The following is a 12,394-nucleotide window of genomic DNA, read 5'->3' on the forward strand; positions in this document are numbered from 1 at the left end:
ATTTTGGGAAGGAAATTATTCGGTGCGGGTTCTTGGGGCGAGGAGGATTACGGCTGCATGCATGCCTGGATGTGGAATAGGGCGTTGATATGCTCTCTCATATTGCGGTAATGAGCCTCAGTGATCTCTTCAAAGGTCTATACAGAACTCGGACAATGCATTTGTGCAGGTTTCTCGGAAGAGCCACTGTGGTCCTTGTCCCAGTAAGGCTAACTTGTCCATGCCACTGTGCTGTGAGGGGCAGGGGGACTATTGCTGCACACAGGCAAGCTGCATATGGGCCAGGGCGGAAGCCGCATTGCAGTAGAAGACCCTCCCTTACTTCCCAGGTCACCCTCAGCAGGGAGATATCTTCCAGGATGAACTCCTGTGGCAAATGTGGGGACAGTGTTCAGTATAGGGGCCCCCTGCAGCTGTAGGCTCTCCCCAAGGAACAGAAACCCAGGGGACAGTACAGCCGTGGCTCAAACAGGCATTGTGGGACACTTCTGGAGGCTGATCAGAGCACATACGCTTGACCCTGTACTTACTCACCCTTTTGGGGCTCCTGTGGGTTATGTGCATTTGCTTTGGGATGGGCAAATTATGCTATTGTGTAGACTGTGCTTGCCCTTAAGTACGGGGGAATCATTGCTCTGTCTGGTGTGAACAATGCTGCCTCTGTTAAGTGTTGCATTTTGCCTTTACAAATGCAACCTTGAGATCTCAGCCGCCCGTCCTATCACCAAAAGACTCCAAAGAATCAGAAAGAGGCCACGTAGAAGCAAGGAAGATGTTGCATGAAGTAATGCAGCATTCATGTAATGAAAATCAAAAAGTGCAGGAGTGGCGGGAGAGTGAAAGGAGGATCCACCAGCAGAACGAGGCGCGCCGGCACAAGAGTGCAGTGCTCTGGCAGCAAAGCACGGATTGGCTGATAAGCATAATGGAGCGCCAAGCAGACTCTATCCAGGCGCTTGTAGCCATGCAGGTAGAGCACTACCGTGACCACCCCCCCCCCCCCGCAGCCCTTGTCCCAAAACTCTTTCCCTTGTGCCCCCAATTTCATCTCCAACCCACTTTGTCCAACATCCAGGTTCTTACTGCAACCAGCTGCCTCCAGCACCTGTAGCTTTACCACCCAGCCCTGAAAACTACGACCCTTACCCACTGCACTCAACCCCCATCACCATACACTATAGCCATCCTGAAGTGCAGCACTCATTGCACAGCACTCCAGACAGGACATACGCAAATCTGTGATTGTACTGTTCCCCACCCCACCCCCTTGCCCTTTCTGTTTCCCAAGCAGTTGTGTTTCTTTTCAATAAATGGAATTTTTGGCTTTGAAAACATTCTTTATTATTGCATAAAGTAAAAGATACCTTAGCTCAGGAAAGAAACAGGCACTGCAAGTCAGCATAGCAAACACAGATTCCTACTAACATTGGAACCACTGCACTTCACTCCCCTGCAGGGCACTAGACATTACTGGTGGCTTTCAGCCTCAAATTGCTCCCTCAAGACATCCCTAATCCTTGCAGCCCTGCGATGGGCCCCTCTAATAGCCCTGCTTTCTGGCTGTTCAAATTCAGCCTCCAGGTGTTGAACCTCCGAGTTCCATGCCTGAGTGAATCGTTCAGTCTTCCCTTCACAAATGTTATGCAGGGTACAGCACGTGAATATAACTGTGGGGATGCTGTTATCGACCAGGTCCAGCTTCCCAAACAGAGAGCACCAGTGGCCCTTTAAACGGCCAAAAGCACAATCCACAGTCATTCTGCACTGGCCTGTTGTTGAACCGCTCCTTGCTGCTGTCAAGGCTCCCTGTGTAGGGTTTCATGAGCCATGGCATTAAAGGGTAAGCAGGGTCTCCAAGGATCACAATGGGCATTTCGACTTCCCCTACGGTGATCTTCTGGTCTGGAAAAAAAGTCCCGGCTTGCAGCTTCCTGAACAGGCCAGTGTTCTGAAAGATGCGTGTGTCATGCACCTTTCTGGGCCAGAATGCGTTAATGTCAATGAAATGCCCACGGTGATCCACAAGTACTTGGAGAACCATAGAGAAATACCCCTTCCGATTAACATACTTGGAGGCTAGGTGGGCTGGTGCCAGAATAGGAATATGCGTGCCATCTATCGCCCCTCCACAGTTAGGGAAACCCATTTGTGCAAAGCCATCCACAATGTCCTGCACGTTACCCAGAGTCACGGTTCTTCTGAGCAGAATGCGATTAATGGCCCAGCAAACTTGCATCAACACGATTCCAATGGTCGACTTTCCCACTCCAAACTGGTTAGCGACCCATCAGTAGCGGACTGGAGTTGCCAGCTTCCAGATTGCAATAGCCACCCGCTTCTCCACCATCAAGGCAGCTTTCAATCTTGTGTCCTTGAGCCGCAGGGTGGGAGTGAGCTCCTCACACAGTCCCATGAAAGTGGCTTTTCTCATCCGAAAGTTCTGCAGCCACTGCTCATCATCCCAGACTTGCATGACAATGTGATCCCACCACTCGGTGCTTGTTTCCCAAGCCCCAAAGCAGCATTCCACGGTGGTGAGCATGTCCGTGAATGCCACAAGCAAACTCGAGTCATATGTGTTACTCAAGTCGATATCATTGGAACCCTCACTGTCACTTTGGATCATAAGGAATAACTCAACTGCCAAACATGACGTGCTGGCGAGACTCGTCAGCATACTCCTCAGCAGTTCAGGCTCCCTTCCTGCAGACCGAAAGGGAAGACAGAGCACGCAGTACAAAAAAGTTGAAAGATGGCGCCAAATGTGGACGGAAGCACAGGGAATGCTGGGATGCGAAACGATGCATCACGGGGTGTTGGGACAGGACCCAGAATGCCCCGCACTCCCCACCCCCTTCCCACAAGCCACAGCACCAGAATGGAAAGAGATGCTCTGTGGGATAGCTGCCCATAATGCACCACTCTCAATGCCGCTGCAAGTGCTGCAAATGTGGCCATGCCAGTGTGCAAGCAACTGTCAGTGTGGATAGATTGCAGCACTTTCCCTATTGTGCTCTCCGAAGGCAGGTTTGACTCACAGTGCTCTACATCTGCAAGTGTAGCCAGGCCCTTAGCAGAGTCCTCATCTCCCTTACTTGCTTATTTTATTGCCTGGGGGCCTGCTGAGTCCAGTGACTCATGGCTTCCTGTTTCTCATTTACATACAACATTTCCTGTTATGTTCTGGGGTGTTTTTTCTTCAGGTTGTCTCTTTGCTCTCCCCTCCTCCATCTTACAACCTACTCAGCATACCCTGTGGTCAATGGGAGCTCTGGAGCCAATGTTTCCGAGATAGGCGTCTGACTGTGGGTTCTGCATTTTGTGTATGCCCAATCCCCCACATTGTCCATTTCACAAGGGGGTGCAATTCTCAGCTGCACTCAAACACAGCTAAGCAGGGGAAGCTGCCAGTTCTGTGTTGCCCTTCCCCTGGTGTAGGTTACAGCTGCTACTCTTCCCCCCGCCCCCAACAAAAGTGATTACAGGTTCCCAGTGCACAGGAGTGGGACCAGAACAGACAGGCATCTGCCTCCAGACCCAGTACCATGAGCCAAGGGAGCACTCTGGTGTTCTCATGACAGTGAGCATTGTCATTGTCCTTTTTATACCATCAATGGCTTACCTGGAGCATTGGAAATGATCATCTAGCCTGGCTGAAGCAACTCCAGGGACTAGGTTCATCCGTGAACATTTAATGACTGACAACCCTCCTCCCCCGGCACAATATGACGCTCTTTAGGAGTGCACATGGCAAGCTTATAAAGCACTCTGGCTCGGGCAGGGGACACAGTTTCAAATGCTCAGAGCTCAGTTAAACAAATTCAGTTTCTGCTGAATGAAGCCAGACACTCTCCTCCTGAGGACTGTCTCCATGCTCATCTCTCCTCAAGTATAAGGTTACAGGTTGAGGCAGCCATATTTGTTGTGGGTGTGGGGTTAAGCAGTTGTGAGGGCTGGTTTGCCTTAGGCGGGGGACAGGGATTTGCATACTTGCTGACTACATGTAAAGGAACACTCAGCCATTCTCTAGTGCCTTCCGTCTCAAGATTTCAACACACTAAACTGCAGCTGCCACCCGCTGAGCTGGGCCAGTAGTATCCCCGTTTTACTGATGGGTAAACCGAGGCACAGAAGTTAAAGTGTTCTGCCCAAGATCACCCTCCAAGTCTGTAGAAGAGTCAGGTTCAGAATGCAGGTCTCTTGAATCTCAGTCCTGTTTGAGACACAAGAGCAGGTGTGCATTCCACAATTTATCCATCCACTGAAGTTCAAGGAATTGTACAGCTAAGAAATAAGCATATATTCACAGATAACAAGTGCCCGGCATCCCTGCGGACAGGCAGAGAGTCCCATTTTAGTACAGGAGAAAATTTAATTAGCCGTTGCAATCCTGAAAGGAAAAAAAGTTTGAATTTTTGAAAGGTTTCTTTCTACAAAAGAAACTTATTTTAAAATACAACCCAACTTCCCCTCTCCCCACACAAACTCCTTGTTAAAGGCATTGTAATAATAGCACTGCAACCTCTGATAACAGGGCAAGACATAATTATGCCATGGGTGTGTAAGCTGACAGACCAAAGTTAGCTTTTCTTCCTACTTCTACAAAAAGAGGGTTCTCAGACATACGTCACATCTGCCCCCTAGTGGATGTACTGTAGCTAAAGTACAAAAAACCTATCTTCCTACAGCATGAAAGCTGCACAATTCATGTTAAAATTAAAAAATCACCAGGTCATGTAGATGCTCAGGTTCTTAGTGCCACATTCACTTGGCCATGCTCTCTTGTAGTCTGCATGTTAGTACGTGCAGGGAGAAGCATTGCCATTTTCAATCTGGGAGCCTATTCTTAGTTCCAGCTTTCCTTATTTCAATTAGAGGTTTCAGAGTAGTAGCCGTGTTAGTCTGTATCCGCAAAAAGACAAATTTGTTAGTCTCTAAGGTGCCACAAGTACTCCTGTTCTTATTTCAATGAGAGACACAAGGTGGGGGAGGGAATATCTTTTATGGGACCAACTGTGACAGTGTACCCCATAAGGCTTTATGGGGGGGTGCTTATAAATGTATGTATGATATAACTGGAATAGGGTTTTGCCACACATGCCATGTAACATATCTATGTAAAGGTTATGTTCATCCTAGTTGTATATAGGCACTATTTGTGTGTTCCAAGTTATGTATACTTGCTTGATTTCTAAGTAAGCTTTGTGAGGCATTTAATCAGCTTCTTTAGAAAAGAATTCGCAAGGTTAAGTACCCGATCAGGAAGTATTTGGGGAACAATGCCTCCTGGAATGCTCCAATCCACATAAGAAGTCTTCCTGGAGACATACAAGATACCATGTGGACAATGGCTTCTGCTGGACTTCGCACAGAAGTGAGGAGGGGGGTCTCCACCCACAAGAGAAAGTCTATTTAAACTCATGGGAGACCCCTCCATTTGGTCTTCAGCTGGCTAAAGAAGGAGCCTCTCTACCCCCCAGAATACTGGAAGGAAACTGGAACAAAGGACAGTAACTACAGGGGGTGTGAGTGACTGCTGGACCGAGGCTAAAAGGAGATTAGCCTGTAAAAGGGAGCATTCTGGAACTGGTGAGGATCTTATCTGTATTTAGTTTGATTAGACATAGATTTGCGCATTTTATTTTATTTTGCTTGGTGACTTATTTTGTTCTGTCTGTTACTACTTGGAACCACTTAAATCCTACTTTCTGTATTTAATAAAATCACTTTCTACTTAGTAATTAACTCAGAGTATATATTAATACCTGGGGAAGTAAACAACTGTGCATATCTCTCTATCAGTGTTATAGAGGGAGAACAATTTATGAGTTTACCCTGTATACGCTTTATACAGGGTAAAATGGATTTATTTGGGTTTAGACCCCATTGGGAGTTGGGCATCTGAGAGCTAAAGACAAGCACACTTCTGTGAGCTGTTTTCAGGTAAACCTGCAGCTTTGGGGCAAGTAATTCAGACCCTGGGTCTGTGTTGGAGCAGATGGGAGTGTCTGGCTCAGCAAGACAGGATGCTGGAGTCCTGAGCTGGTAGGGAAAACAGGAATAGAAGTACAGGAGTACTTGTGGCACCTTAGAGACTAACAAATTTATTAGAGCATAAGCTTTCGTGGACTACAGCCCACTTCTTCGGATGCATATAGAATGGAACATATATTGAGGAGATATATATATACACATACAGAGAGCATAAACAGGTGGGAGTTGTCTTACCAACTCTGAGAGGCCAATTAATTAAGAGAAAAAAAGCCTTTGAAGTGATAATCAAGATAGCCCAGTACAGACAGTTTGATAAGAAGTGTGAGCATACTTACAAGGGGAGATGGATTCAATGTTTGTAATGGCTCAGCCATTCCCAGTCCTTATTCAAACCGGAGTTGATTGTGTCTAGTTTGCATATCAAGTAGTCTTGGTACATTAGGTGGCAGCTCCCAAGGGGGTTTCTGTGATCCAACCCGTCACACCAACTTCTGGTGGTGAATGAGACAAGCTTTGGAGCTAATCAGAGCTCTTCTTCAGGTCGGGGAATGGTGCCTGAAGAAGAGCTCTGTGTAGCTCGAAAGTTCTCTCTCACCAACAGAAGTTGGTCCAATAAAAAACGTTGCCTCCCCCACTGTCTCTCTCCAAAATCCCGGGGCCGAGACAGCTACAAACAACACTGCAAATGGCCTATTTTACCCCATACTTATCCGTACTGATGTTAACCTTGTCAGAAGTTCTGCCATAGACCAGACTGGATGTGCGATGTGGCCAAGTTAGCGTTGCTGAAGAAACTTAACTCTCACATTCTTAACTCTTCTCCTTGGGTCGCAGCAAGGTCCTATTATTCCATCTGATACTTGGGTTAATAAAGAGAAAAAACTGGGCAATCCTGTGTTTTAATAAGGTGAGCATTTAAAAGGGTCAAGCTATGCTTTGAGGTCCATGCCTTACCAAGGTGAATTGGGAGGCAGGGACTAGAGTTCACCCTTCATTCGAGATGAGCTCCCACCTTTGCTACCACAATGTTTGGCTGAGACAGATTTATGCAAAGGTGCAGCAGCAGTTGCCCTGGTCAAGGTGGTCAGAGATCTGCTCCTTACTCTGACAAAAGGAGGTGCCCCCTAGCTCTCCCCCACTCACCTGGCTGGGTCTCTCTGCTGTCTGACACAGTTGATCAAAGTATCTCTTCTTCTACTACCCCTCTTTCCCATGAGTCCGTATGTGTGTTGCTCTCTCCCCATGCCCCAACTTAGCAAGCCATCCCTAGTCAGCAATGCTCGTAAGCAAGTGCTGAAAGCATAGCCCAAAAACCCCACTCATCTTGGTGGGATTTGTGCATGTGCTTGAAATGAAGGTTGTGTGTAAGCATTGGGGCTTTGCTGGCCACACCATCAATCTTGCCTCTCGCCCAGTTGGTGGTGATTCATGGTTCCGTTCTCCTTCCTCCCGCTCCTGATAATCTTACCTTCTTCCAGGGCTTCAGTTGCTCTTTCCACCCTTGCCAAATTCACCTCTCCACCACCAATCTGTCCCTCTCCCCCCAGTCTCATGTGTCTAGCTGCCTCCAACATCTTTTCTTGGATGTCCACACCCCACCTACAGATAGTCACTCCTCACCTGAACTATTCTCTGCCCCTGTCAAGGCTCCTTCCCCACTCTGAACTTTAGGGTACAGATGTGGGGGCCTGCATGAAAACTTCTAAGCTTAACTACCAGCTTAGATCTGGTCCACTGCCACCACTCCCAATGTGCTAATTCCCTTCCCTGGGTAGCCTTGAGAGACTCTTCACCAATGCCCTGGTGAATACAGATCCAACCCCCTTGGATCTAAAAACAAGGAAAAATCAATCCGGTTCTTAAAAAGGCTTTTAATTAAAGAAAAAGGTAAAAATCATCTCTGTAAAATCAGGATGGAAAATAACTTTACAGGGTAATCAAACTTAGAGCCCAGAGGAACCCCCTCTAGTCTTAGGTTCAAAGTTACAGCAAACAGAGGTAAACACCCTAGTAAAAGGTACATTTACAAGTTGAGAAAACAAAGATAAAACTAACGCCTTGTCTGGCTGTTTACTTACAAGTTTGAAATATGAGAGACTTGTTCAGAAAGATTTGGAGAGCATGGATTGATGTCTGGTCCCTCTCAGTCCCAAGAGCGAACCACCACCAAAACAAAGAGCACAAACAAAAACCTTCCCCTCACCAAGATTTGAAAGTATCTTGTCCCCTTATTGGTCCTTTGGGTCAGGTGTCAACCAGGTTACCTGAGCTTTTACAGGTAAAAGGATTTTGGAATCTCTGGCCAGGAGGGATTTTATAGTATAGTACACAGGAGGGCTGTTACCCTTCCCTTTATAGTTATGACAGTCCCCTAGCCTCTTCCTCCAACAACCACCTCACAGCTGTTCTTCCTATCTTAGGCTCAGTTGTTGGGCCACCTTTCCCTTCCTCATGTATCTAGTCTCTCCCTAGGGCCTTTGACTTCTTCCTTCTGAATTTCTCCAAAATCCAACTTTCATCCCTCACCCCACTATTAAAATGTCTCCATGCCCCAGTCATCTCTCTACTCTATTACTGCACCCTTTTGTCTGGCAGCACCATTCTCAATGGAAAGGAGTGATAAGAGGCCAGTCATCTCCCTGCATCACATTGTCTTTCAATCCCTCTGTTAGTTTCCTACTATGTCAGATCAGAGCTCCTCAGCCTCCCAAGGCCGTGCATAATCTCGGTGCCCTTCCCAGCCATTGCCCTCCTATGCTCAATTCTCAGGCCTGGTCCCCACTAAGTCCCTACTTCGGACTAAGGTACGCAAATTCAGCTACGTTAATAACGTAGCTGAATTCGAAGTACCTTAGTCCGAACTTACCGCGGTCCAGACGTGGCAGGAAGGCTCCCCCGTCGATGCCGCGTACTCCTCTCGGCGAGCTGGAGTACTGGCGTCGACGGCGAGCACTTCCGGGATCGATTTATCGCGTCTTAACCAGACGCGATAAATCGATCCCAGAACATCGATTGCGTGCCGCCGGACCCTCCGGTAAGTGAAGACAAGGCCTCATTTCCACTATCCGTATGCTGGCCCGGTCACCTTGCTCTCTTTGCCCACCCTGGTTGATACCTTCCACCATGCATGGAACTCTGTCCACGTTCGTCTCCTCTGGTTTAGTGCATGAAACGCAAGAAAGAGCCCATCACCTAGGCCCCCAGCTCCAGAGAGAATACTGATTTTTTCCATGGTCTCCTTATTTCAACATATGTTTAGGGTCAGAACCCTGTATCTGGTGTTACCAGCTGAAGTCAAGCCAGGCACGGACTAGAACGTAGTTCCAGATTATGCAGGCTGCAGTTCAGCACAGACACTATTTAAAAACTGCCCTGTATCATAAACATGCCCAAATGATTTGTTGTATTGACTCTCACACCAGCATCTCCCACCAGCCTGGGTGCTCCCACAGCTTGCAGTAAGGAATCCACATTGTAGAAGGAATGCTCTTCCTCAGGTGAGTCCAGCCATGTTGGGGTGATGATGTCAGCTCAGTTAGCTAGGAGTACTCATGAGAACGGGGAAAGAGGAGAGCTACTTGTCGAACGAACATTCTGCTTTTATTGTATTTGTTGCATTGGGTTTCTCGGTGAGCTCATGCATCCTGTTTCTATAGGTACATGCCACAGGGAAAGCTTCACACATGAAGTGTGGTTGGCTGGCTTTGTGAAGACCACAACTTCCCTTGAGAGTCCATTCCAAAGACCGATACTCCTCACCATGAGGAACTTCCCCTTGTCAACCAGCTATATTAAACTTTCCTTTCTTCCCATTAATGTTTGTACTTCCATACATAGTCCTCCTCCCTCCATGGTATTCAGACCCTGCAAATATTTGTAGACTGCAGACCCATAATTAGCTCTTCTTCTCTCAAATTAACCCCCCCACACACACACACTTTTTTTTATTATTCTATGCTCTTGGCTGCATGCTGGGACAGACTCAGGCTGTTCTGGGCCAGAGAGCAGAGATAGGGCCAGGAGCTCTGATCCAGTCACAGACTACACAGCAGCTAGATAAGTCACTGATAGAGCTGGATGCTGCATTAGTGGCAGAGGTTGGGCAGTGCTGCTTTCAACAGACAGTTTATCTTGTGTGGTATATTGAAAACTCTTTAAAGTGTAGCTATCACTTTAAATTCTATGGAGACTTCCTGGTCCTGCCTGCAGGTTAGGGGGCTCTGTAGGAAGCCTGTGTTTTGGGTCTTTAGCAGTCAGTCTGCAAAGAACCAGCTTAGAGCAAGGTGGGTGGGTTGTTCCCCTCTGCCTTAGGGAGCAGCCTGCTTTGTCTGTCTCTCTCTGCTTTGGGTTCTTGTGTGTTAGGGTGCTGCATTTTAAGATATACAGTCATTCTTTCTGGAATGTTGCAATATAACATTTTCATCCCTCTAATTTCTCTGTTTCTATGCTGTGAACCTAACAGCTTGTATAACAGATGTAGAGCTATTTCTCCCCTTCTGTGCTGCTGTCCTGTTAGGCCCTTAGCCCCACACATCTTTGCACTCATCACTTCCTTTAACTGTAGCCGTGGATCAACGTGGCCACTCAGCTGACCTGGTCTTCACCATGCACTGCTCCCTCATCTTTATCGCCAAGGTCTCCCTGTCCAACTGTCTCAGCATCACTCACCTGCCCCTTCCACCTCACGCTGGTTCCATCTCTCTCCATGTCTACCAGGCCTCATTCTCATGCCTGTCAGCTCAGTCACCGGCTCCTTACTCTGTGTTCTCCCCTAGCGGTGGTCCATCCCACCAATGCCCTACCTTTGGCTGAACCCCAACACCCACCATTCCTGTTCTCACAGTCGTCTCTTGCAGAACTCCCATGGCTATATCGACTTCCCCAACAATGAGTTCACTCTCCTCCTCCAGCGCTGCCATTTTCGTGGCCCAGCACCTGTACTTCTCCATCCTCAGAGGCCTCCAGATAGATCTCTACACAGCTCCAATTCCCAGCTTAAACCTAGAACTGGACAGGAAACTTCTGTCAAAACACTTGTCAGGAAATGCCTGTTCACTGAAACCAAAATATTGTATGAAAATACTTCGGTTTCACCAAACTCTGGCCAAACCACAGGCTGAGTCCCAGCAGATTTCTGCCTGGTTTATGGCCACCTCACCTGGTGGGGAGGCTGGGGAGGTCTGCTGCTCCAGAGCCAGGATGCCCCAGCTTGAACCGGGGCTCTCAGGGCCTAGGGTCTCTGCTCTGTGGCAGGGGCAGCTCAAGGAGTTTTCCACAAGGCAGGGGCAGCTGGCTGCTGTTCCATAGGGAGGATTTCCTTTGCATGGGAAATTCTGAATCTGAACAAAATAGTTTTTGAAATGTCAGTTGTTTCCACTCAATGGAAATTCCAAGTTGACAAGATCTACCTAACACTGCCCCCTCCCCTCCCCACCACCACACACCTCCAATTTTTCAAGTATAAAATGACCAAATTCCAACAAGTCCCTCCTACCGACAATCTTCTCTCCCACCTCTCCTGTCACAGATAGATTTCCTCTCTTTAAACCCACAAACCCAGGATTCAACATTACCCATCGACAACTAAAACTTGTCCATCCTTCATCATCAGCAGCATGGGTTTAGAGTAGACTACTACTATCTCATCCTCTGCAGTCATGAACACTACAGTTTTGCTCCCATCCAGTCCATTAAAAATGCTGCTACTAAGAATTTTTCTGGCTTGTCACCTCTTCCTTCTTTCCCCTTTCTTCATGGCATCATACCCAAACTGATAGTCTTCAGCTTTAGGGCCTTCCTGGCCAATCCCCTCCCTCCCAACAACTCACGCCATTGAGCCACTGACTCCTACCTTTGCTCTGCCAATGCCACCAGACTGTTGTGCCCCAATTCCAATTTCTCCTTCTGTGCTTTTGCTCTCACAGCCCCTATGATTGGGAAGCTGCCCATAAAAATCTGCAAAGCCAATATATGCTTCTTTCAAATTCCACCATATTGCCTACAGAGCCCTCTACAATGGCTCAGTAGCTGGCCTGCCAACACTTTTGTTTATTATGTTAATCACAGTGGTTTACCTTGTCCCTCCCAATCCCATTGGTTATAGGCACCTGTTCCTTTGTCCGATGTATTGAGTGAGCTCATGTGCTCTCCATCAAAGCCTCTAGGTGCTACAGTAGCAAAGGTTTGGTTAGTAATTTGGCATGCACTTGAGTTGAGTGGGACAAAACCCTCAGTCTCATTGTTGAGCAGCAATAAAAATGTCTTAGTGCAGGGGGATGGACTGGATGACCTCTTGAGGGTCCTTCCAGCCCTACATTTCTATGCTGTCCTGTGATCAGACAGAGCAAGGCCTGCCTTCCTTCCCACTTACCGTCCTAGAAACGAACACACACTCGGCAAC

At 47.7% G+C, this 12,394-nt stretch overlaps 1 protein-coding gene across 11 annotated transcripts in view; it reads right to left on the minus strand.

Annotated features, from left to right (window-relative positions):
- Positions 1-12,394, minus strand: part of LOC128841594 (metastasis-associated protein MTA1) — a 367,485-nt gene that overhangs the window by 167,853 nt on the left and 187,238 nt on the right. Inside the window, exons 25-26 of one of the 11 annotated variants that reach the window (XR_008445888.1) lie at positions 11,153-11,333; positions 7,788-11,001 (exon numbers count right to left, since the gene is read on the minus strand). The exons of 9 other annotated variants lie outside the window; for them this stretch is intronic. The gene's annotated coding sequence lies outside the window, so the exon portion shown is untranslated. Of the gene's footprint in view, positions 1-7,787; positions 11,334-12,394 lie in introns of those variants that run through there. One more of the 11 variants, XR_008445887.1, reaches the window with a different exon arrangement.

This window comes from Malaclemys terrapin, chromosome 8, assembly GCF_027887155.1.
Source record: "Malaclemys terrapin pileata isolate rMalTer1 chromosome 8, rMalTer1.hap1, whole genome shotgun sequence".
Taxonomy (NCBI): domain Eukaryota; kingdom Metazoa; phylum Chordata; order Testudines; family Emydidae; genus Malaclemys; species Malaclemys terrapin.